The 22,821-nt window shown below is 48.0% G+C and overlaps 1 protein-coding gene across 1 annotated transcript in view; it reads left to right on the top strand.

Moving 5' to 3' along the window:
* The first annotated feature begins 3,670 nt into the window (after window positions 1–3,670).
* The window catches only part of LOC142557773 (sodium-dependent noradrenaline transporter-like), a 181,926-nt gene continuing 162,775 nt past the window's right edge, over window positions 3,671–22,821 (top strand). The window contains exon 1 of the mRNA XM_075669885.1: window positions 3,671–4,597. The gene's annotated coding sequence lies outside the window, so the exon portion shown is untranslated. The remainder of the gene's footprint in view (window positions 4,598–22,821) is intronic.

The following is a 22,821-nucleotide window of genomic DNA, read 5'->3' as shown; positions in this document are numbered from 1 at the left end:
CGGGATCAGGCCTGATCGGACTTTGCAACTTTGTTTTTGACGTCCGGGGTTGGTGCAAGTATGCGGCTGTGGATGATATCACGCTTGCTCTTGTTTTTGTGTCAGTGATTTAGAGAGTAATCTAAGGTGTTCATTTTAGAGCGCAGCTCTTTGGCGTCCGTTCCTGGGTTTCGCGTCGTCGTCGGCGTTGTCGTCGGCCTCGTAACCAGCTCCGCCCCCCTTTCATCCCCCCAGCGCTAGCAGCGACCGACTGATACCGCTGGATGCCGCTGACGCCGCTAGAGAGTCAAGATAACGTGACTGCATAGAACACCGTCGCCGCCATGCAGAAAGAGGAGGAAAGGGTCCCCCCCCCCCCTGTTCTTGTGTGGCGGATAGGGTGCTGTTCAGTTGCCGACGCGCCGGTTATTTCACGTAGGCCCCGGCACGTCGACGAATACGTGACCACCTTCCCACGGCTAGACCTGGTTCTTCGCGCTGCGGAAGCGAGGGTATCATATTGTTTGTGTCGGCATCGGCGGCGTTGTCCCTGAAACCAACTCCGCAGCTGGGGTTGACTCACTATCGGCGTCAGCGGCATCAGTCAGTCGCTGCTATCTCTTCCCTCCTCCCTTTATCGTGTTGTCCGCTTGCTGCGCGCGCTTCTGCCCCCATCGTTTGCCGCTGGGTGTACACGCCGCCCCCCTCCCCCCTCTTCCTGCGAGTCTCCGGTTGTCAAAGCGCCGGCTCGAACTTAATTCCTTTCTTCGCTCCTCCTCCAATGCAACCCCTGTGCGGTGGCAATCAGAGAGCCAGATCGGTGGCGGCGGATCTGTATATGTGCACCGCCCGAGCCGAAATTGCCGCTGCCGTTCGCCCTGTGCGGTGGCAATCAGAGAGCCAGATCGGTGGCGGCGGATCTGTATATGTGCACCGCCCGAGCCGAAATTGCCGCTGCCGTTCGCCACTGCGAAATTATCTGCCAGTTCTTTCTGAGCCATGAGCGAGACGACCGATGGAAGTCCTCCGTCTGCTGCTGCTGCTGCTGCTGCTAAACGAGCTGCCAGAGCAGAGGCCCAGCGCCGTCGCCGTCAGAATCCAGAGGTGCGTGCCGCCGAAGCAGAAGCTTACCGTCGCCGCCGTCGAGATGATCCAGGAGTACGGGAAATATAAAAAAAAAATTCTGTGATAGCGCATACATGTGTTGCTCGATTTCTTTGCCTCAATCTATCGAAAAGGTGAAACAGCTTATTTGCTGCGCTCAAATTTCGCATTAGGAAGTAACGTAATCGTCGGTAATTTTTTTTGTTTATTTTTTATCGTATACTTGTTTGGTTTCTCGCTCCGTGTTCCGAGTGCTCACGCCACTTGATTGCGGATATAAAGATTGCTTGCCGCTAATAATCTCTTAAGCTGCGAGTTCAACTCCGGCCCCCGGCCGCTTCTTTATCGCCAGTCTGTCTCTTTGCGCTGTGCCTCTGAAGGTGAAGTCACATCAACTCACCGAGACGTCATGTCCAGGTACTTCGAATCTGAGAGTGTAGCTCCGGTTTTGAGATGCGCGCCACCGATATTGTACCGCAACACAGATCGATGCTGCGATCTATTTCCAATGTAGTCGCACACAGCACAACTTGCAACAAGAGCAACAACGTTTCGGGCACAACGCGGGCGTTGCGCTACCGACTAACGTCAGCTGCTCACGCGAGCCACTTTAAACCTGTATAAACCTGCACAACAACGGGCGTCGGGAAATCGCGCACGTGCAGCGCGATAACGAGGTGCGTCAGTTCACATTTGCGTCTAATGCTCCCGATGTAAGTTATATTTTCGCAAAATAGTTGTTACGCTACGATGCGCCCTAGAAGCAAGTGTATGCACTTCGCTGCGTTGAGTTCGTCTTTGTTTAGTCAAAACTACTTTCTTGCTTATCTTTGTTTGCTCCTTTTCCCGCAATTTCGCTGAGGAGCGTCACCTTGCAGCATACGTGACCACTATCACTCATATCATTAACGAGAGTGTAATCATTGACGCCATAAAATATAAATTTAGGAGATGCATTAGAACAAAAGTATGTTCGCCTTTAAATGTGTTGCGCGAAGAAGTGTTTCTTTTGGGGTACTAGCGAAAACTGCCAGAAACAGCTGCATTAAACAGAGTCGCAGTGAAGCGGACAGAGGAGAAGTAAAAAATATCAGTTACTACCTTTCCTCGGTGGGAATTGATATATAAAGAACACCAAAGAGACATCATAGCTGTCTCGAACAGGCTGAGTAACCTGAAGAAAAAAAAGGAAGAAGAAGAAGGAAAAAGAAAGAGAAAGCTGAATGAACCTATGAGAACTAATACATTCGAATACGTACAGAACAGTCAGGTGTAGCTTCAAGTTTTCAATAGTCCATTTTGCCTCTTTTCGCTTCCTACTCTAGCTGTATATATAACGACTACGCTATATGACCCGATTCGTGCCCCTGCGTTCGCCCATAATTTCGCTTCTAAATTGTATATGCCGAGTTTGTGCGCAGGTGTTTCTTGGAACAGGACTGAGAGTTGTGTCGAAACGGTAATTTCTTAAAATTCAAGTCGGTGATATCGCCAACCGCAAATGTGTTGGACATGTCAGGGATCTCAATAAAGTAGAAAACACTAGCAGAAAAATAACGCTGAAATAAAGCAATTGAGAGGCGTACAAGGAAGGTATACTGCGCATGCGAAGGAAAAAGGTGATCTAAAAAAATAGGCAGGGGAGTGGCACATTCGCCTCCATATTTCTGTCCTTAATGATGAAAAAACGCGAAGACACGAAGAGGGCGATCATAACTTTGCCAGAGCCACGAAAATGAAAGAAAGAAATAAAGAGACGTCGCCGTGTTTCTGTCTCATATATTTAATCTCTCCCCGCATGAAATAGCCTTGTGGGACATGTCAAAGCTTGACGCTACGAAGCGCAGAGCAGAGATGCGCAACGTTAATTAAAAGCGTCTCATCCACATCAGAACGTGAGGGACATCAAACGGCGTCATTTTTCTTCGCCTCTGCCCAGAGGTTCGGCCGCATTTTCTTTTTTTCGACCCAGGTTTCGACGTCACACGGACCCAGGACCCGCGAACCTTCCTCCCCACTTCCCATTCCCTCGTATCGGGAGCGCGTCAACCAGGAGCGATTCCAGCGCCGCCCCCGGCACGCACCACAACACAAACTTCAAATACCGGGAGCACCAAGGCGGCGGCGCAAAATGTTGGTGATAGAAAATAAAGAGAGAGAGAGAAAGAGAGAAAAACAAACATCGGTAATAAAGAAAGGTCAGCGCGCCAAGCAGCCATTCCTCCAGGGGACAGCAACGAATGAGAGTTCAAGGTGTTGCTTTCGGAACACACTGCCCTGTTTCGAGCGGATACCCATGAGCAGCGGTGAGGCTGTATCGACGGGGAGCTTCGCGCTTAACGAAACAACAAGCCGCAGGCAATGCTCACTGCGCAGGACTCGCAATCGGCCGCTCGTGTCGGGGCGATTCGAATTTCCCGCGCGTGCCGCCTCTTTCGCGGCGCGCGAGTTCATTGGTCGAGCGGCTCCCGGGGCTGAGAAAGAGGCGGAGAGGAAAGGAAGTGGCGGAGGAAGGGGAGAGGGCGCGACGCCACTCTTCTCGCGTTCGCAGGTGAAAGACGTCCGAAGCCGGCGGCCACATGGCACTAGTACTCGACGGCCTCTCTGTGCAGGCGGCGGCCGCAGACCAACGCTCAGCCGCTTCGACCACGGCCAGTTCGCTGGGCGACTATCGTGCGGACAGCTGTGCCCAAAGTGCGCTGGCGTGAAGCGAGAGCGTGGCCCGGTGTGTCACGTCGTTTTGCGGAACGTTTCTGTTGGTGACTGGTCACGAGTGCAGGTACTTCTCTGTCCGGTGCGCGAGCGTGCTTTCTCATCGTGAACCTGCTATAGTTCCTTGCTTGGAAAAGGTTTCTTCCGGGAAAAAAAAAAGCGTAACAGAGGGTTAATCGTTCTCTGAACCGCACGCTTCTGTGGTGTAAGCTGAGCTCTAAATTTTTCGTCGCAGAAACTCTAGCGGCAACGCTTACGTTCAGTGTATGCGCGTGCGTGTGCGCCAATTAGCATTTTACTGCACGCCAGGTGCCGGCAGGTTTAAATTATTCGCTACCGTCCAGCTTTTGCGCTTAGTTGTAGGATTAAAGAACCAGGAAGAATAAATACCTAAGCTCAAGGACTGCGAAGAAAGCGCGAAGTGAAGCGAAAGAAGTTCAGATGAGATCATTCTCCACGCGCGTTGCTTTTTCCGGAGTGCGGATGTTGTTGCGGATCTGCCCGTTCGCTAGTGTCCGGAGAAGCCACCCTGCAAGTTTCTCCCTCTAGGATTGCCGTGCCCGACCGCCGTACTCCTCACTACAGGAACTGTCAGCGCTTTGCTCTCGCGGACAGACGCTTGCAGCTGCGGCGGACCTACAGAACTGCCAGGTCCGCGTGGTCAACCGCGTTCTTGCCGGCCAGCAGGCGTGCGAGTGAACCGACCCGTACGCAGCGGCTGTGCACTGCTGACATTCCGGGTCGTCATCGTGATGGCACTGCGTTCGTCGGACGCAGCAAGCGCTCCCGAAAGCTGCTGCCGGTAAGTGAACTCGCAACATGCTGCGACATGGCGCGACCTCGTGGCTTCCATTTACGGAAGCACGCCTGCCTGTCTTCCGGCCGTCGTTCGCGGCCGTCGTTCGCCGCAGCTGTTCGAGACACCGGAGCGGTGTTCTCTGTATGCGGACGCTCATACGAAGAAAAGCTCCCGGAGCACGCGCCCGCGTTTATTGTAACCCAATACCGGCCGTCTATCGACGAAGCCAGCAGTGCCAACACGGGCGGAGTAACCGAAAACGAGAGCGCATCTCAAAATATGCCTCGTTTTGAGATACGCCGTCGTCTTCCCGATTCATGCACGAGCATCGTGCTTCATGCCCGCAGCCGCGTATCCACAGAGGACATGTCATGTTGGAGCGTGCGGGTAGTTTACCAGCGTCCGCGAATCACATTTATCGACTGAAACTGAAAATATTTTCTTTTCTTACATTTTCCAACGTGTTTAGACAGGATAAATTGCCAAGGCAGGCCAGAAGCACTTCTTTTCTTAAGCAGAATTTTGCTCATTCATTCGTGGTTTCTATGCTGTAAGTCGTTGTGCGAAGTAAACAATGAACATTTTTTTATTAAATAAATTCTGTGAGCAGCAAGTAAAAAACAATATAAGCAACTCTCTCTCTCGAAAAAAAGAAGAAAGGTACTGTACGCTTCTAGATCTGCGAGGACGACCGTACTTTCCAATTGTTTCCAATTCACAGGTATATTTCTCCAGCTGCTTCCTTCTTTTTTTTTCTTTCTTTTTACATGGTTAATCCAGAGCGAAAATACAGAAACGCTGGATTACACTGGGCGGCAGTATTGAACATTTGCACATGCAGGGATAAGAGAGATCTATTCTGCAGAGTTTTCGCCCTTGGGGGAAAAGAAGAAATCATAATCGACAAAAGTAACCTCAAGGTTTCATGAACGCGATGGCTCTTCAACCGCTGGTTCGTATAAAGGGACGGACATTGTGCTTCCATGGCTTAGCCTACGCAGCCACAGAATGGACTAACGAATCGCACACGAAGTAAATATCACTTGTTCTCGCTTGCGTTCAAGACCGGTATAATACACGGCGGCCGCGTTGTGATGCACTTACTACGCACCGGTTTGCGAAACATGAACCTGACAACGAATGACCGTGACGTGCTGTTGCAGCGCGTAACGAATCTGTTGCTCCGTCACTTTTACTGGCAGTCATTACCGTGTGTCAATTTCCAGTTTGTTTTGAGCGCTTTGCACTGTAGTGACGCATCCACCGCAGCTTATCACGACCTTTAATCTATCGTAATACTCCAGAAGACGGGGTCGTTTGTTGTTTTCTTGTCCGCTTATCGATTAGCTGTTATCAGGCTTCGCTTTGCGCGCTTTCTCTACTCCGTCGAACCGAAACCACGAAAAAACAAGGATGCGAGTTGGGCGTTATCTCTGTTTGTGCGGTTTGTACTTGCGGCGGTTGCGCCGTGGTGGCTGCTCGTACATGCTTCCAGAATAATGCACCCCCAGCTGGTACAGCCAGCCAGGGCTTCTCGGAGCCAGCTGGAGAAGAGTCGTCAAGCTGCTGCAGTACTATACGTGATGAACGATTTAGAATTAGGGTGCCGAGACAAGCGCCCTCACCATCAGCGGTTGCGCCTTCACTGTGCCACCCTCGTATCGCATGAGGATGGATACTCGTTTTAACTATGTCCTATACGGTACAAGTGCTTCCGTAGGAAACGGAAGAGAGGAAGGTTAACCATTTTACTCGCGTTTTACTACCCTGAAATGGCACAGAGGAAAGGGGAGGTATATAGAAAAGGCGAGGGAAAAGTGTTAGGAAGTGATGCAAACGCGAGAGTGGATCGCTGCGCGTTCAGGGGCGTTCGCACGGTCACAGTTGTCTGAGAACCCAAGCAGGGCTCTGCAGTGTAGCTTTTGTGTGGATGACGCTAAAGGCGCAGGGTCGCAATATCTTCTGTTCCGGTGTTTAATCAGCTTAGGTTAGGATTAAGATTACGTCTTTGGTCGTCAAAGGAAGGGCAGTGACAGACGGTCTAATTCGACTATCTAATCACCAACATTGCACAAGGTATCGCCAGCTGTGGCGATTAAATAAAATTTAAGCCTATGTGATCGCTAAGCCGAAACCTTCAAGACATAAAAGACGACTAGTTGTTTCATAAGAGTGAAGCTTTCGTTGCTTCATAGAAAGCGAAACGAAGGGCCAAACGCCTCAGCGTCAACAAAGCTTTACACGTGGCTTGAAAGCCTGAAAAGCGGTGCGTTGCCGGTCAAATATGCAATGTGAATCGCGATTGGCGACCTATCTCTATGCTTGCTTCGCAAGGCACTTCGCCAAAATGTGCCGACATGTTCACCGTAAGGGGTTCACTTTAACGCTTGTCAGGATTGGGGGCTCAATCCCATCGCTCGTGATCCGTTGTCAAGATTGGAGTCCGGCATGAATTCGAAGGTAGCTGGCCCATGTCGTCGTCCAACTTATCCACGCTGAGGACGTTGATGAAGGGAAGAACTGCTTCTCATCGAGAACGAGGAATATGGGTTTATTTACAGTATTTAAATCAGTCTAACATGACTGCTTGAGAAAAAGAGTGTCAGTCCAACATGACTGCACGAGAGAAGTGTCTCGAGCATTCGCCCCACAGCAGTTTTTAAACACTCGGTCCTCCCGCGATACAAGGTGACGCGAACGTTCGTTTTCTCATTGTAAACTCGCCGCCGCCCCGCAGGACCGTTTACACACACAAAGGCTCACACGTTCGAGCCCACACACACAAAGGCTCACACGGGCGAATGTCCGGAACCGACGTCAGAGGGGAGCCGTTCCGGGTAGCTCGGAGCCATTCTGGGTAGCTCGTTGTCCTGCGTCCCCGTCGGCGCGTGGGAAGCAACAAAAAACGGCTTTCCCGCGGCAGCTCGCGCACGCGTAGCAGATCAGGTCCGCGCTGGGGAGTTTGGGCACAATAGTTCGCCCGCCGAACTCATTCCGTCACAACGGCGATTTAGTCACGCTGTGGCTAGAGGATGGCGGCGGTGTCAGCACAACGCCCGGTTCATCGAACGCATCCTAGCTGAAGCGACGGAGAGTGGGGGATGCGCGTCTTGTTTCCCCGGTCGTAACTGGGTGGCAATCTTGCATTGCAGCTCGCCATTCTTAACACGCTCTACTATTCTACTATTCTTCTCTACTACAACAGGTTGCCATTATCCCTCAAGAGAAAAGTGTATAACAGCTGTGTCTTACCAGTACTCACGTACGGGGCAGAAACCTGGAGGCTTACGAAAAGGTTTCTGCTTAAATTGAGGACGACGCAAAGAGCTGTGGAAAGAAGAGTGATAGGTGTAACGTTCAGGGATAAGAAAAGAGCAGATTGGGTGAGGGAACGAACGCGAGGTAATGGCATCTTAGTTGAAATCAAGAAAAAGAAATGGGCATGGGCAGGACATGTAATGAGGAGGGAAGATAACCGATGGTCATTACGGATTACGGACTGGATTCCAAGGGAAGGGAAGCGTAGCAGGGGGCGGCAGAAAGTTAGGTGGGCGGATGGTATTAAGAAGTTTGTAGGGACAACATGGCCACAATTAGTACATGACCGGGGTAGTTGGAGTAGTATGGGAGAGGCCTTTGCCCTGCAGTGGGCGTAACCAGGCTGATGATGATGATGATGATTCTTCAGGGGCCGATTTTAATGATGCATATATCGAGCGCATACCTTACGTAAGAGAACGGGACAAGAGGTCTGCGGAATGCGTGCAAAAGACGATCGTGCAGGAGTACCCTTACGCCATCTGTGGCTACGCTTTTTGCGGGAATGAAACGTCAATTGACGCGTTTTTATATAAAAATAATTGTCCTATTTTGAAATCGCTGTTCGGCTCTCTCGCACTCAGTGGCAGTCCGCCACCATTGCACTTCTCAGTATGATGTCAACTAGGTGAATGTGCAGGCTCAATATCGAAGCCGGCCGTAGTTGAGCTTGACTTGACCGATTCGCTGCGGTCTGGTCCCGACCTTGAATTACTACCCTGTTTGACTTCACTCCGACTCTGTAGCGAAGTGAGCAGTTTGCATGGAGTCAAGACGAGGAAGCTACGGTTTGGTACGACGCTGTTGCAACCACGTAAACGCTCCTTTAAGTTTCGGAAAACGTGCGATGACCAGTCATTTACTGATCGTGTGATGACTATAGTCACTGTTTACTGGTCACAAGCTTGTGATGACTAGTCACTCCGGAAAGAATGACGTCGAGGCTTGTGTAGTGGCCGAGGTGTGGCTCCGTTGCTTTTCACACCTGTCATAGTCGCACATGTTAGAACTAGCGATTCCTGTGTGCTATGTTTATGGATGCGCAGGGTTTCCTCCCAAACGCACTGTAATGTTGCATCGCAGCGGGGGAGCCTGGGTGGTAACTGAATTCGTAAGGCAGGATCGAAGCTTCGCGAATGCGCCAAGAATGTGCTAGATAGGTTTCAAAATAGTGCAGTGCGCCACACTGTGCCACATTAGCGTTATTAGCTTCTCTCGCAATGTGAGATAAGGTCCACGTCATTACTGCGCGTTAGCTCACTGTCGCGCCTTACGGAGGTCGGCATGGCCTCGACGTTTCATGACCTACTTAACCTAGTAATGCAAATGAGACAGGCGTTTATCGTGTCGAGTATGGCTTTAGCTGTTATTTGACCACGTTTCATGACTAACAGTTGTTAAGATTACTATTTGCAAAGTTGTAGCAATAAGAGTATGAACACAGGCATCACACAATTTAGAAATAAATAAAACAAAACAGGAAACTACCGTGGCGGCGATTTCCGGGCAAAAAAAAAAAAATAAGGCGATGAACACTTACTGCTGTCAACTGGTGTTTTAGATAAGCCATCGCCCGCTGCTGGCTTTCGCAACTAAATCATTAGATGCAGACGCGCTCGAATACTTCTGTGTTTTTGTATAGCCACTGATGCGTCTTCGGGTCATTAATTTATTTTTTCCATTCATATCTTGGCTGCCCAGTTCGTTTGCTTCAGCGAACCTCTTTGAAATGTACAGAATATTTCTATTTGCGACCGTACGCTTAGCTCTTAGGCAATCAATATTGAATATACGAAGTAAGGCGCGACAGTGGTCCATTTGTTTATTAGACATCGTGAAGAAAGCACAGCTGTAGGATGGGACGAAGAAAACGCCCTGCATAGTTGTTTACTTGTACCGCACTGCCGCTGCTTCTTGGTGATGATTACGTCGTACTTCCGTCGGTGGGCAGTTTTAAGGTAATTTAGCAATTTTCGATGACAGATATGTTTACCGGACGGACGCTGCCTGGCGTATGACTCCGCCAATAAGTGCGTACTTTGCAAGGTCGTGCGTGCCGTATCTTGAAAGCGATCTGCAGACAGCGCATACTTTTCTGCGCTCTGTGTTCTTGCCGCTCTTGCGTTGAAGCGATAGAGCGCACGAAGGTCACTTCGCTCGCTGCTGCTGCCGCGCTTGCTCACACCAGCGTTTCGACAGCGAGTGTCCGCGCACATCGAGTGTGTGTTTGTTTGCTTGTGTGCGCTGGCACCATGCTTGTTGATTCAGTAAGTAAGCGAACGTTTTCAAGTTTACACGGCCGATAAAAGTATCATTCGTATAGCTGTGCACTAATTTGCTGTCGCTATAGATGCTTCGCCTTTCGGGCGAAACTGTGACTTTTTTTTCTGCTTGTCAGAAGGGCACCGGCCAGGTTGTATGTGAGCGAAAAGATCTCGTATAGAGGCCTCATATAAAACTTCTGTTTGCATTCTCACCACTGCAGCGCGTTGAAAAGCGGCGACAGCCATCTTCCACATTATCTTTTGAGCTTTAACTTGTAGACAGAGGGAGCGAAATCACGCCACCCAGCGTAACACACTGGTCACGCGAACTGTCAGTGACCGGCGAGCTTTAGACAAATTCTGCACTTGCGATCTGATCTCAAGAGGAATCCAGTGAACACGCGTTCAGCTGCATCTGTCGTAGTCGAATAAAGTGACGATGGCCACGGGAGCACAGGGGGCGTGTGCTGTCGATCATGCGGGAGCGACTGGTAAGATCAACGGCACGCCGTACTGCTTCACTGCCTCGGTGGTTCGTTGCCTTCAACAGATGTACTCGGCCGCCTGCCGCCAACACGCGCTCCTCTTGGCCCATATTCACAAAGCTGTTCGTAACCTAAAACGATTATTAAATACCAGTAGCTAAATCGTCATAGCTGAGGCATTAATGGCGAATGCGAGCAGCCAATGGCCAATGACAAGCAGTTGGGCCAATGACAAGCAATGGCCACTGACAAGAATTTGGGCCCATAATCACAAAGAAAAAGTTCTTACGCCATACTCTTAAATTAAGGAAGACGGTCACTACAGATAAAAGAGCACTTACGAACAAAAAGCTTTGTGCATTCGGCGCTCGAAGCTGTCCGCCGCGGTTAATTTCCGCGAATCCTCGGCTGGCTGCCATTTCGAGCAGATCCATGACTTCTATGGACGAACGAACGTGTGGCAGTGGAATGGAACCAACAAATTGTATTGTGATTCGCTCTTGTTCGCTGTATGCCGCGCTGTATACAGGAGCCCACCCTGCAGACATCTGGGTTCGAATCCACAGGTTTTTGTTCTTAAGTGCTCTCTGCCATCGGCTGGCCGCCTTCGCTAATCTGTCTAGCATCAGAATTGGCTAAAATTTTCTCTTACCAACAAATCTAACTTAAAAATCTTTTGCGCATACGGGTTCTGGTAGTCAGGGGCCGAATTCAAAAAGCTTTTCGTTCGTAAGTGCACTTTACCATTGACTGGGAATCTTGCTAATAGCATGTCCAGCATCACGATTGGTAGAACTTTTTTCTTACGAACAGTTTTTGAGTAAGGGCTTTCTGTGAATACGGGTCCAGAACTTTCAGGTCATATGCTGTAAGACCATGATCCATTAGCATATGAGCACTTTGAGTGTCACAAGTACTTCGATAGTACAAAGTGACACTTAAGATAAATATTGGGATGTTTGCAGCTATTTGGTCTAAGACAGCGGGGATAATGTACTTCACACGCTTCACTAGACAGGCGCTTGCACCAAGATCTTCGGCCCTTATTCACAAAAAAGCTCTTACGCTAGAAGTGTTCGTAAAAGCAGCTACCAGCCTATAACTATGTCGGACATATCATTAGCGAATGTTGCCGGCCAATGGCAAAGGGGACTTACGAACGAAAAGTGTTGCGAATTCGGCCGCCCTGAAGGTCTAGCATCACCGCCTGTCCTTTCTTGTGAGGGCCTAGCGGCGAATTTGCAACGCTTTTTGTTCGTGAGAGTCGTTGGCCGGCAGCCTTCGCTAATGATTTGCACAACGTAGCGACAGGCTGGCAGCTGCTCTGCGACAAGTTGGCGCGGAACGCCGCGCCAACATATCGCGCTAACGTACAGTTAGGGCACCGTTCGAGAAGTTCCAGCGCAACGCTAAACCTTGCTATCGCTGTCAGTGCTTCAACCTTCAGGTGAAGCTGCCAAATGGGAATACGGGCCAAGCTCCGGTACCCGGGTGCCGTGTGTTCGATTATGGGGCCTCTCCTTTACTGTCCATCCGGTTTCCTTTAACCGTTGGGCCACACATCCGACAAGGGGTCAGGACGACGAAACCTTCCGTGGTGTGTCTAGTGGCAATTCTGATTTAAATGACCTAGCGATTCTGAATCAAGGCGACATTCTTGACATCGGTTGTGGACTTGGTGCCCTGGCTTCAGCTTAGCCATGTTAGGCAGCGCATTTATGTGAATTTTCACCAAGGTTGTGTATTCTCATCTTCGTAAGAATGGTGTACCTTCTGCAAGTCAGTTCTTGCTGATAGGTATGTGGTTACAGCCCTTGAGGGCGGTGCCGTCTGTATACTTGTGTGCAGTTCGTTTTTCCAGAGTCGCTGGCTCTGCTTGATCGTTCGAATTATCTGGCCTCGGCACACGCAACGCTTCTCTGCTTGGTGTGTCTGTGATGTAGCTTAGTGTCTTTTCTCAGCACTTAGACAATTTGTAAAATCCGACTCATGCAAACTCGCTAGGCGCCGCTTCGGCATCATGGAATTGATGAGCATATGCAAGGACACAACCCGAAACCAGGGTATGTAAATACGAAACTCTTGCTACGTGTTGTCCATTTAATCTGCGCGTGGAAAAATCTAAGCGGAATGTCGTGAAGGGGCACAAGCCACCGTCGGACTATCGCAAGGTCGGCCAAGTTGGTATTTAACAGTGTTTAGCTGTAATGGGTCCAGGAACCAGTCTGTGGTGCAGCGTTAAGACCATATATATATTATTGCTTGTGGACGACAAACCTCTCTTGTTGCTTCAAAGGTGTCTTAGTGATGTTTAGCACTACAGTGGAAGATAATCGACCAATGACAAACTCAAAAGCTTTGTGCATTCGGCCCCTGGTGATTAGCGGTATGACCTTGTAGAGTTACAAGACGACAAGCGGGACAAGCTCGTCGACGAATTTGTCGTTTCGCTCGCCGCTAGACACGGCGCCTTCCTGGCCGTGTACTAGTTTGCAGCTTATGTGTATGGTTCAGAATAGTGATGAGCTGCTTCACCTGTGTTCGTATTCCACAGATTCCACATCAGGGGCCGTATCTCACAAGGATTCTTTCCCCTGTCCCGGTGGCCTAACGGCTATGGTGTTGCGCTGCTAAGCACGAGGCCGCGGGATCAAATTCCGGCTGCGGCGGCTGAATTTCGATGGGGGTAAACTGCAAAAAAGCCCTTGTCCCGTTCATTAGGGGCAGTTATAGGTACTCTGATGGTCAAATTTAATCCAAAGTCCCCCACTACGGCGTGTCTAATAATCAAATCGTGGTTTTGGAACGTGAAACCTCAGAATTAATTTCAAATGCAACGATGCTTTTTTTTTACATGCAAGCGTAACTGGCCAGCTAGCGCAATCGGCGAATGTTTGAAGTGGAGGAGGAAGGTGCCTGGAGGTGAAGAGAATCACGGGCCAGGGAAAGTACAAAGAAGCACGCTGAGCGCGCGGTAAAGCAACACCACCTAGAGGAAAGTGTAGGTAACGTTGAGCTAAGGGGGAAGGAGAAATTAGGCAAAGCGTCGCGGAGGAGGAAGGTAGGCGGAGGTACGCTAGGTTGACTTCCTCAGGCAGTCGCTGCAGGTTTTGTTTGAGATACAAACGTACCGGCTTCGTCTCGTGATAACATCGTCCTCGCGCCGTACGCTCTTTGCCCGAGTGAAAGCTTGCGACGGGGAGCCAGTGATGGAGGCTTAATCTCGCGTGCGCAAAGTAGGAAAGCGGGGGGAAGCGCGCCGTCTTTCAAATGGGTGGGTGTGTGTTGGTTCTACTCCGACGGCTGCTCTGTATGGCGCGGCAGCGCGAGCCCTGTCTTGAGTACGATCTGCGATGCGGGCAGTGTAGGCGTCTAGGCGCACCGAGGGCCGATAGCTTCGTGTGCGCTATAGCACCCATACGCTGGCGCGTCATCCCGCGTTCACCAAGTGAAACGTGACTACAACTTCTTTCCTTTCGTTATTGGCGCGCACGAAGCCGCGCCTCCGCGATCGCCGGGATTAACAACTTGGTGGGACAAATGATAAGAAATGAATAAAAATGGCGAAAAGATTCATTACAAAATTCGGCCTCAGAGCGAGACATCTTATAAGCGTATCCCCTCATCCTGTGCTGCAGGGTCGTGAGCTCTTAAAGAAAACACCTAATTAGTTTTCAAACGCTCTCAGCTGCTGAAACTTTGAACGAAAGCCTGCACATTGGCCTTTAATTACCAGATGTACATGCATGTGTTAGACGACACATTGACCACTTTCTTCTTATATTGTAGATGGTGATGAATTTGTGGTGGCGCTACTGCACGTGGTGCTAAGCTGGCATTCAGTGGCGGCAACCGGTCCATTTTTGCACAGCTTTTCAAAACGTGAACTGCGCTAGCGCGTGTACACGAGTTCACAGTCACATAAAAATGCGAGATGTCACTACCACGATCTCCCATCGCTATATTTGTGGTTGTTACGCTAACGCTGTGCTGCCCCCATGCATCAGGAAGCCTTCTGTACAATTCGTCAAATGGTATGTTTCTCTCCTCATTGAGGCATCGGTATAATACATGGCATCGCCCACCTCGTTGCAGTTTGTGCGGAAGGACGAATGAGTGCACTCTTTTTTGAACATCCAAGTTGGAGTGAATGTCGGTCGAGTCCGTACTCTGTACAGCAGCGTTACTGCGGTTGAGCCGTTGAAGTACGATCACACAACAGAATATAGATGATTTATATTGGTGCCAAGTTGTCTCCCTACAAAGATGGTCATATGTTTCAATTTTGGGGTTCTTCGATAGTGTCTCGCGGGTGCATCTGCTGATTCGCTGCCAGAAATACCCCTGTTGGAATGTGCTCATTGAAACTTAATGTTAGAATCTTTTGCTTCGACATTCTTCAGTAGCACCGGACAGTAGCACTGACGAAAAAACTTGTTTGAAGGTAACCCTCAAGACAGTTGTTGAATCATCGGCTTAGAGGCTGTAAGTATGACAACGCCCATGGTATGGCAAACCGCCAGTTTGTGGAACGCGGCAGCAATGGCAGCACACTTTGCAGTCGTTGATGAGACCAGATGATCCGGACGTCCAGATAATAAGCGCCAAAGAACCGAATCCAATACGCATTTGTGCATCCACCGGCGTATACAGTGACACATCCGTCTGGATAGACTTACAGGGGTTTCTGGTAGGTCGCGTCTAAGTGCTCCAACACCAAGAACCGGGCTTGCACTCTGGGAACGAAATGCTCAAGTGTAGCCGAGGAATGCTGAAGTTGGCAAATGACATCTGTGAAGTAGCAGGGCGCTAAACTTGTGTTCTCCTTTAACATTTGAAGTCGAGAGCGTCAAGTGTATTGAGGATATATCATAAACATGGAGATCCGGCTCTGTCACGCGATCTTTGAAGTGCGTTTCCGGAAGCAGAATCACTAGGACGAAGGAGGTGAGACAGCAGCGCCTAAGAAGTCGGGGACCGTATTCTCGCTCGATCGCATTACGGGGTACTTTCACTTTGTGTGACGTAATGCCCAGCGTTATTACGACTGGCTGGAGCGGCTGACGTCTTTTCCTCTGGATTAGCCAATCAGCGAGCACTGCAGGTGATGTCCCCGACAGTGACCGGACGAGATTGAGTGCGGTCCCAGAAAACGCAGTGGCAAAGACTTCATGGACTACGTGTAGTACTTTCCTGTTTGTGTTATCTAGGACGGATGGGCACAATGCCAATGGCCTTTATAGGGGATTCTTTTCAACAGGAAGGGCATCCGGTTAAGTTGGAGAAATGCTGAAAATACTTTGACCAGAAGTGATGAACCGTTCTGCTAAGAGTGAACGGCCCTGTACAAATGGTGTTAGGAACAAACCCCAGGCTGACGGTGTTCAGCCTGTCATCGTGATAGTTGGTAAACAAATTGCATTTCTTCAACTAAGAGCATGCGACTTGACTCGTGGAAGCGATAAACGTTTTCGAAATATTCAAATTTCAAGATGTTCGCGAGCAGGTCAAGAGGTACATGGTTTTGAACGTGACTACGTTTAATAACGACAGATGCAAAATGAATTTTTGACCCAGAATGACAAACGTATGACAGTAGTAAATGTGCAAGGAGAGTCGTGACTTCAAACTGACCCATTTTCTAAACTTAGCCTGTTTAAGCGAACTGCCCGAACATATTTTTTTCGTTTTTACTTGTGAAGAAGGCCTTCGTGAAAGCCCTTCTATTAAATCTATACTTTGGTCGGTGTAGTACACCGTGTTTCTTCTACCCTTCACAATGCTTCATCCCAACCAGACGGGTTTCCGCTAAACATTAAACTTCATTACCTTATCTATTTACTTCAATAGACCACGTGGGTAATATGGTCTATAAGTCTCTGCGCTCGGAAGAGCAATGACACCCTTCTTTTTAAATGGGAAACCTCCTTGACAGTGTTTAGCTTGTAAAAAAAAATCATTTCGACGAAGGAAACTCCTGTTTCGAATATTGTGTGGTCGCTCACCGGGAAAAAAAAGTTACGATAGATAACAGTGCGATAAAATAATGGAATTTGAATTCGTAAGCGAACTGTCGAGAAATCTGAAAGCGTCTAACCACCGCCATCGTGTCTGCTCGTAGAGAGAGAGAGAGAGAGAGAGAGAGAGAGAGAGAGAGAGAAAGCCAAAGGAAAGGCAGGGAGGTTAACCAGATATTATCTCCGGTTGGCTACCCTGTACCGGGGGAGGGGCAAAGGGCTGTTTGGCAAAAGTTATCAGGAGTTCCCGAGTCTATGCTGCCCAAAAAGATTGACTACGTGGGGTTCTCATCACGAATGTAGCCTAACAATATGCATGTGTGTAAACTAAAACACAATGTTATTCAGTGCGTGCCGTCGGGTGGTATAGGAAGAGCGTCTGCAAACTCAAGCCATCTCCTGGCTTACTAACTCGAATGCGCAGCAGAGCTCTGGCGAAGCATTCACAGCGACAAGGTTGTCGGAAGTTGAAAACCCACTTTGGATGGGTAACCTGTTCGAGAGAGAATTTCGAGGTCATATTTGCATTCATTTTGTCCGTACATTTGGAGCGCAAACCAAGAAAATGTACTCGTGCCTCGCAGAATGCGCTACGGGGTTCCCCACTTTGGCCTTATGCTATGGGGCTTCTTGCGCATCTGTCGATAATATTGCGGCGTCACGCTCGCCCTACTTCTTGGATTTCCTCAAAGTCTTGCGTAGTTTTGCCTAACCTCCCTTTGCATCCCTTGATTTTGTGCGTAGGGATTTTGTTCCATGTTCAGTAAGCACAAATAAAATACAGTAAAGCAAACAGACCGAGGTCGCTGGCGCAAAGGTGGTAGCTGCGAGAGTCCCATTTATATGGTAAAAACGTGCGAAGATACCATTGAGACGACGACGCCATGAAACGGATCGATTATAATTTTCTCTTTTCTCGCATCACCTCGCTGCGGTACCTTGTTGGTCCAGCGCGTTTCAGTAAGGCAAAAAAGAAAAAAAAAAGATAGACGAAAACACACACACACACACGCCAGAGTCAGGTGTCTAAAGAGAAGGGAAAAGATCTACCAGATGGCAAAGAATAACGGAGCGTGTCTCGCTTTAACAACTACAGAGGTTTCAGGCGAAAAGCAAAATTTGCCTTGACTCGATGGAGAAAGTGCAATTCACGAGTCTTGGTGCATATATTCCTCATACCCTAGAACAACTGGGGAACAAGAACGCGAGCAGGGTTGTCGCTTACCGTTTCTTTTCTTCGTGCGCCTTCTCCGCTGACGTCAATGAGAGGGAGGGCGAGAGGAATCTGTATCACCCTGGCGTCCCGAATCGGTGCAGCTGCATAAAGCACCACGCAAGAGCGAATTCGGGAAGCGCTTGAGAAGAGGATGAAGGCGACTGCAGAGAAGACCGAAAAAGAAAAAAAAATTTGTTTTCCCTAATCCATTCTGCCATTGCCAGTATTCCTCAAGTTTTTGCGCACATGTGTCAAAGAGTGGAGAACAATGCGATCAATGTGGCGTGTCCGGAATTCACATGGTCTTGTATATAGACGAAATATATATATATATATATATATATATATATATATATATATATATATATATATATATATATATATATATATATATATATATATATATATATATATATATATATATATATATGACGCTCTGCATGCCCTCGAAAGTCGAGCAGTGGAGATATCGGGGTCGTGCAAGCGTGTAATGTCAGCATGTGGATCACTTGGTTTCTGTGATACCGGCGCATTCATTGTCCAACTCCTGTGCTTTGGAAGAAGCTGCGTTCTCATGTTGTAGTTGTATACATAATGCGCAGTTACATTGTGCCAGCGCCTATTATTTGGCGTGCCTTGATTAGAACTTCTGTAAGAGTTCTACCAACTCTACAGGCTACGAGACTTGAGGCCCTCTACAGATGAGCCTAATGAAAGGGGGCAAAAAAAATGCTGAAATCTCCATATCAATTAAATGTTTCTTTTTCTCTCTCTCCGTGCACGGGAATGTTCCTAGATGTGTGCCCCTACAACGAGGCTGGATCACAGCCTGGACAAGCGATCCTGGGCTCAGCCGAGGACTGGGCTCTTTGTGATCCCAGCAGCCCACGAGCTCAGAACTCATGGGCCGCTGAGCCGGCGGTGCAGGTGGTGCTCACAGGCGATGGTATGAGAGTGAACGGAGCACAGCTTTGTGGCGCAAAAGTGCTGACGTGCGACAAACGCATAGCTCGCATGCGGCCACCGTCGCCGCACTTTCATTTCCTGCAGGAGCAGGTGCACGACTTTCGAATTCTGGAGGTTTCCGCGACAGGTGACTCGAGGAGTATAATATTATGCATTGCATGAATTCCTTTCGACTCGAAGAAAACTTCATCCCCTGGCAGAGCATTAATAAACGGAGGTTACCGACAAACTGACTACTAGAAAGCTTTTTGCAATATACATGTTACACCGCGAGAAGCCTTCGGCCCACAGAAGGGCTGTAAGGCACGAGTATAACAGGCTTATGAAGTGTCCTACCATATACTGACTTGCGGTTATTCGTCTTATTGTTTAATACATCACTGGACATCAGTGGATGTCACGTGTGTAGGAAGAAACTTTAGTTTCCAGAAGCTTCTAGTAACACTCGTTGTGTCAACTTTTGACGCGACCGCTGCCTTTAGCGATCCTGTCAATCTACCGCTCGATACATCAAAAAGTGAGAGCGCGTCCAACGATTGTGCAGTTTCGGATATTTCGGTGCATACTCCCTCTCCAGTCGCTTGTTGTCGAGGGCTGCGAGCGGAACCTCCACATTACATGTTGACATCGTGGAACGTATATAACGTGTGTATGCGTTTCATTTTATTTTCTAAAACACTGCTCAACTTCCTGGCATACATAACTCGTAAAGAAGCGATGTGATTCAGAGTTTCGTTTCTGAGGGTGGCAGTTCTCAGGGTGGAATTTCTCAATTCTTCAGGGTGGCATTTCTCGATGACGTTTACACCATCTTCATTCTACTGCAGAACGTTTGACTTGAGGGGTACAGCTCTCGTATACCGCGCACCACCAAGTCTGAACAGTATCTTGTAAACCTGTCCCCCCCTGTTGACGCGAACGTTGGTGATGACGAAGTTTGGATCACCGGACTGCAGTTCTTGCTTTTTTGCGAAGTGGCGTCTCGGCTTTTGTTCTTTCTTTATTGATCTCGTCGGTGATATTTCAGCGGCCATAGCAGCAGCCAGTAGTGCAATTCATATGACAGGCAAAAAAAAAAGAGAAGCACTGCAAAGATCGCATGGATTACAGTGGGAGAAGTCATAAAATGCATCTCAAGTATAACTAGAACTAAAATCTTCGTTGGTTATATAGCACGAAGCGCACAACTTTCTGCGGTTACATTGTCTTCCTAACATGTTCCCTGTTGCAAGGTTTTTTTTTTTTTTGCAAAGGAATACGTTATTCGAGTGCTTAATTATTGTATTAAAATAAAGTAAGTTTTATTCGGTATTCAAAATTATTTGGAAATACGATGACTCGAAATGAGTGCATGTGTCCACTTGATTGTTGAACCCCTGTTTAGATTCAAAGTTACCGCTTAGATAATAGAATAATGTAGCTTACAAAAATAGCAAGGTGCAACATGTCTCACAAGTCCTTATGCTACATCATAGTGACCTGGACGCGATAGCCCTATGACATCCCATCATTCGATGATTAAATATCAACGTCCATATGTACTTTCTCTCCTTTCCATGATCATCCGAGAACCATTGCGACCTTACGATTACCTGACGTTGTCTGTACATCTACTCCTTACGGCCATACAGTCTACTAATTCTGTCTACTTGAATATGTCATCCTATATGTCTCTACCACAATGGCTATCACGCACCATTGTAAGGTAAACAGTACAACGACTGCAGTTTGACGCGCGAAGATTCTGATCAAACAACGCACTTATCTTGCCGTATTTGTTAGAGTGTCTACAATTTGATTCAGAACGTAAACTGCTTATAGATAAACTAAATCTTAGAATGACCCTCACACAAGCACAAGTGAAATTTTGTTCCTGCAAGGATATTGTATATATAGGAGAGGGGTGCTTTGGCTTCTCAAATTCCTCCGCAAAAGTATCAAGTATGTACGCCATGGGAAAGCGTAGGAAGCATAGAGGTTATTCATGTCTTCTTGCATGAAGGGCTCTTTTAACGGGACTGCTTCCTGCCTTGCTTAGTTATTACAGTCGTCCATGGTGTTTCTTCCGAACGGCTATCCGATTTGCTTACGTGTATGTCCAGGTAAGCATAAACGAAATCGCGTTTTTACGACAAAGAAAACAAATGGAAACTTTTACATCTACCAAGCGCCATATGCTGATCCTCACGTTCCTTTTAGATACGAACGCGTAATTATAACTATAACTACAGCCGCTCATTCCCAAGGTACACCTATCTCGTCGACGGAGAACACCTCAAATGAAGGAGGATATTGATGAGGTTTAAAAACACGCACTCGCTACCACTCATCTCTTCATTTGAGAACGTCTCCTATAGGGCGCACGAGTCACATCTCAAATTATAAGGACATGTTTTTGAGCGGACAAGGGGCCAGGTCACTTTATTGCGCGGTAACAATTTCTGCATCCTTTATCTGAAATGGAGACACTTTGCTCTCTATTAAAAAATATACATGGTAGGAAGAAACAAAGCGTGAGAAAAGAACAGAGCGTGTATTCCCAAATACTTTCGTTCGCAAGTGCTCTTTGCCATTGTCCGGATGCGTTTGCTAATAATAAGTTAAAATTCATATTGGCTGGAATTTTCTCGTGTGAACATTTCCAGCGTAACGAAGAATTCCAGCCAATCTTGAGGCCGTGCAATTATTTGCAAACGTGTCGGGCCAAAGAAAAAAAAAAACTTACGAACGAAAACCTTTCGAACGAAAACCTTGATTACGGGAGGATGACATTTCTTTCTCATGTGGAGCATAATGTACTCGCATGTCATACGTGTGAGTATATATTGATTGTGTTGGGTGTCAGCGCGATGTGACTGTATTGACAGATGCATGTTAAGCTAGCGCTGAGCGAAGTGGTAGACTTATACCTAACGCTTATCAGGTGTGCTGTGGCCTCTGTGTACTCCGCGCAAGAACGTTCACCTATATCCAGTTGCAATGTCGCGCTGCGCTACACTGCGTTTAAACCGAGGCCTTCGCTAGACGCAGTCTCCAACATTTTATGCCATTCATAATCTTTCGAAAATTTCTCCGGTATAAGTCGTAGATCTAGGCGCCGTTACAAAACCCTTGAGCAACGTATAAGCGTAAATCAGCTGGTACGTTGGTATGCAAGTTATTGCCCGCAACTTCTTTATTCAAGCGTCGGCATCATTTATTGCAAGAAATTTGGATTTAGGCATGGCTTTCGATCTTATCTACGATGGAGATGGTGCCTCAAACAATCCTCGACCGCGTATTCGTTAGCAGTAAAAAGTAGTGTGAATAAGAAGGAAAAATAAATAAATAAAAATAAAGAAAACAGCTGGGAAGTGATTGCTTAGAGTAATAGTCAAAGTGAATTTTCGAGGAAATAGAAGCAATAAGTGGCCTCCAAGTACAAATAACATACGCCTGTATATATTAGGCGCGGTGATATCGGATGAGAATCACAACACGTGCACGAACGCTCCGTTCGTGCACGTGTTGTGATTGTGTTGTTGTGTTGTCGTGCACGCGTTGTCGTGCACGTGTTCTGGATGAAGTGAAACCTTAATTATATAACAAGAAACATAGAATGTGATCAACAAGGTGTTCCTTTAAAGAGCCTCACTGGATGACCCGCAGCTGTCACTTATTCGTTCATTGCATGCGCAACACATGTCCCAGCTCTGTCGAGGGGAACGCGTTTTTCAATGGCATCCAAATTTGTGTGCAAGATCGTGACTCCAACCTTGCAGTCAAGATGACAGACGTCACGCAATCAGCGCGCTAGGCATTACTTACTATAGCATGATGTGATTCCTGGCAGCCGCTTTGCGAAGCAAGTTTCGGCTTATGTCGGTATGACACCAAACTTCTGTACACTTCCCTCCAGAAAGTACACAACAATATTGCGCGTAATATTGTTTATTTGTGCCACGTTTTACCGCCACCACAT

Source organism: Dermacentor variabilis, chromosome 1 (assembly GCF_050947875.1).
Source record: "Dermacentor variabilis isolate Ectoservices chromosome 1, ASM5094787v1, whole genome shotgun sequence".
Lineage (NCBI taxonomy): Eukaryota > Metazoa > Arthropoda > Arachnida > Ixodida > Ixodidae > Dermacentor > Dermacentor variabilis.
The sequence above is the reverse complement of the archived record's forward strand: the minus strand, read 5'-3'. Positions and strand labels throughout refer to the sequence as shown.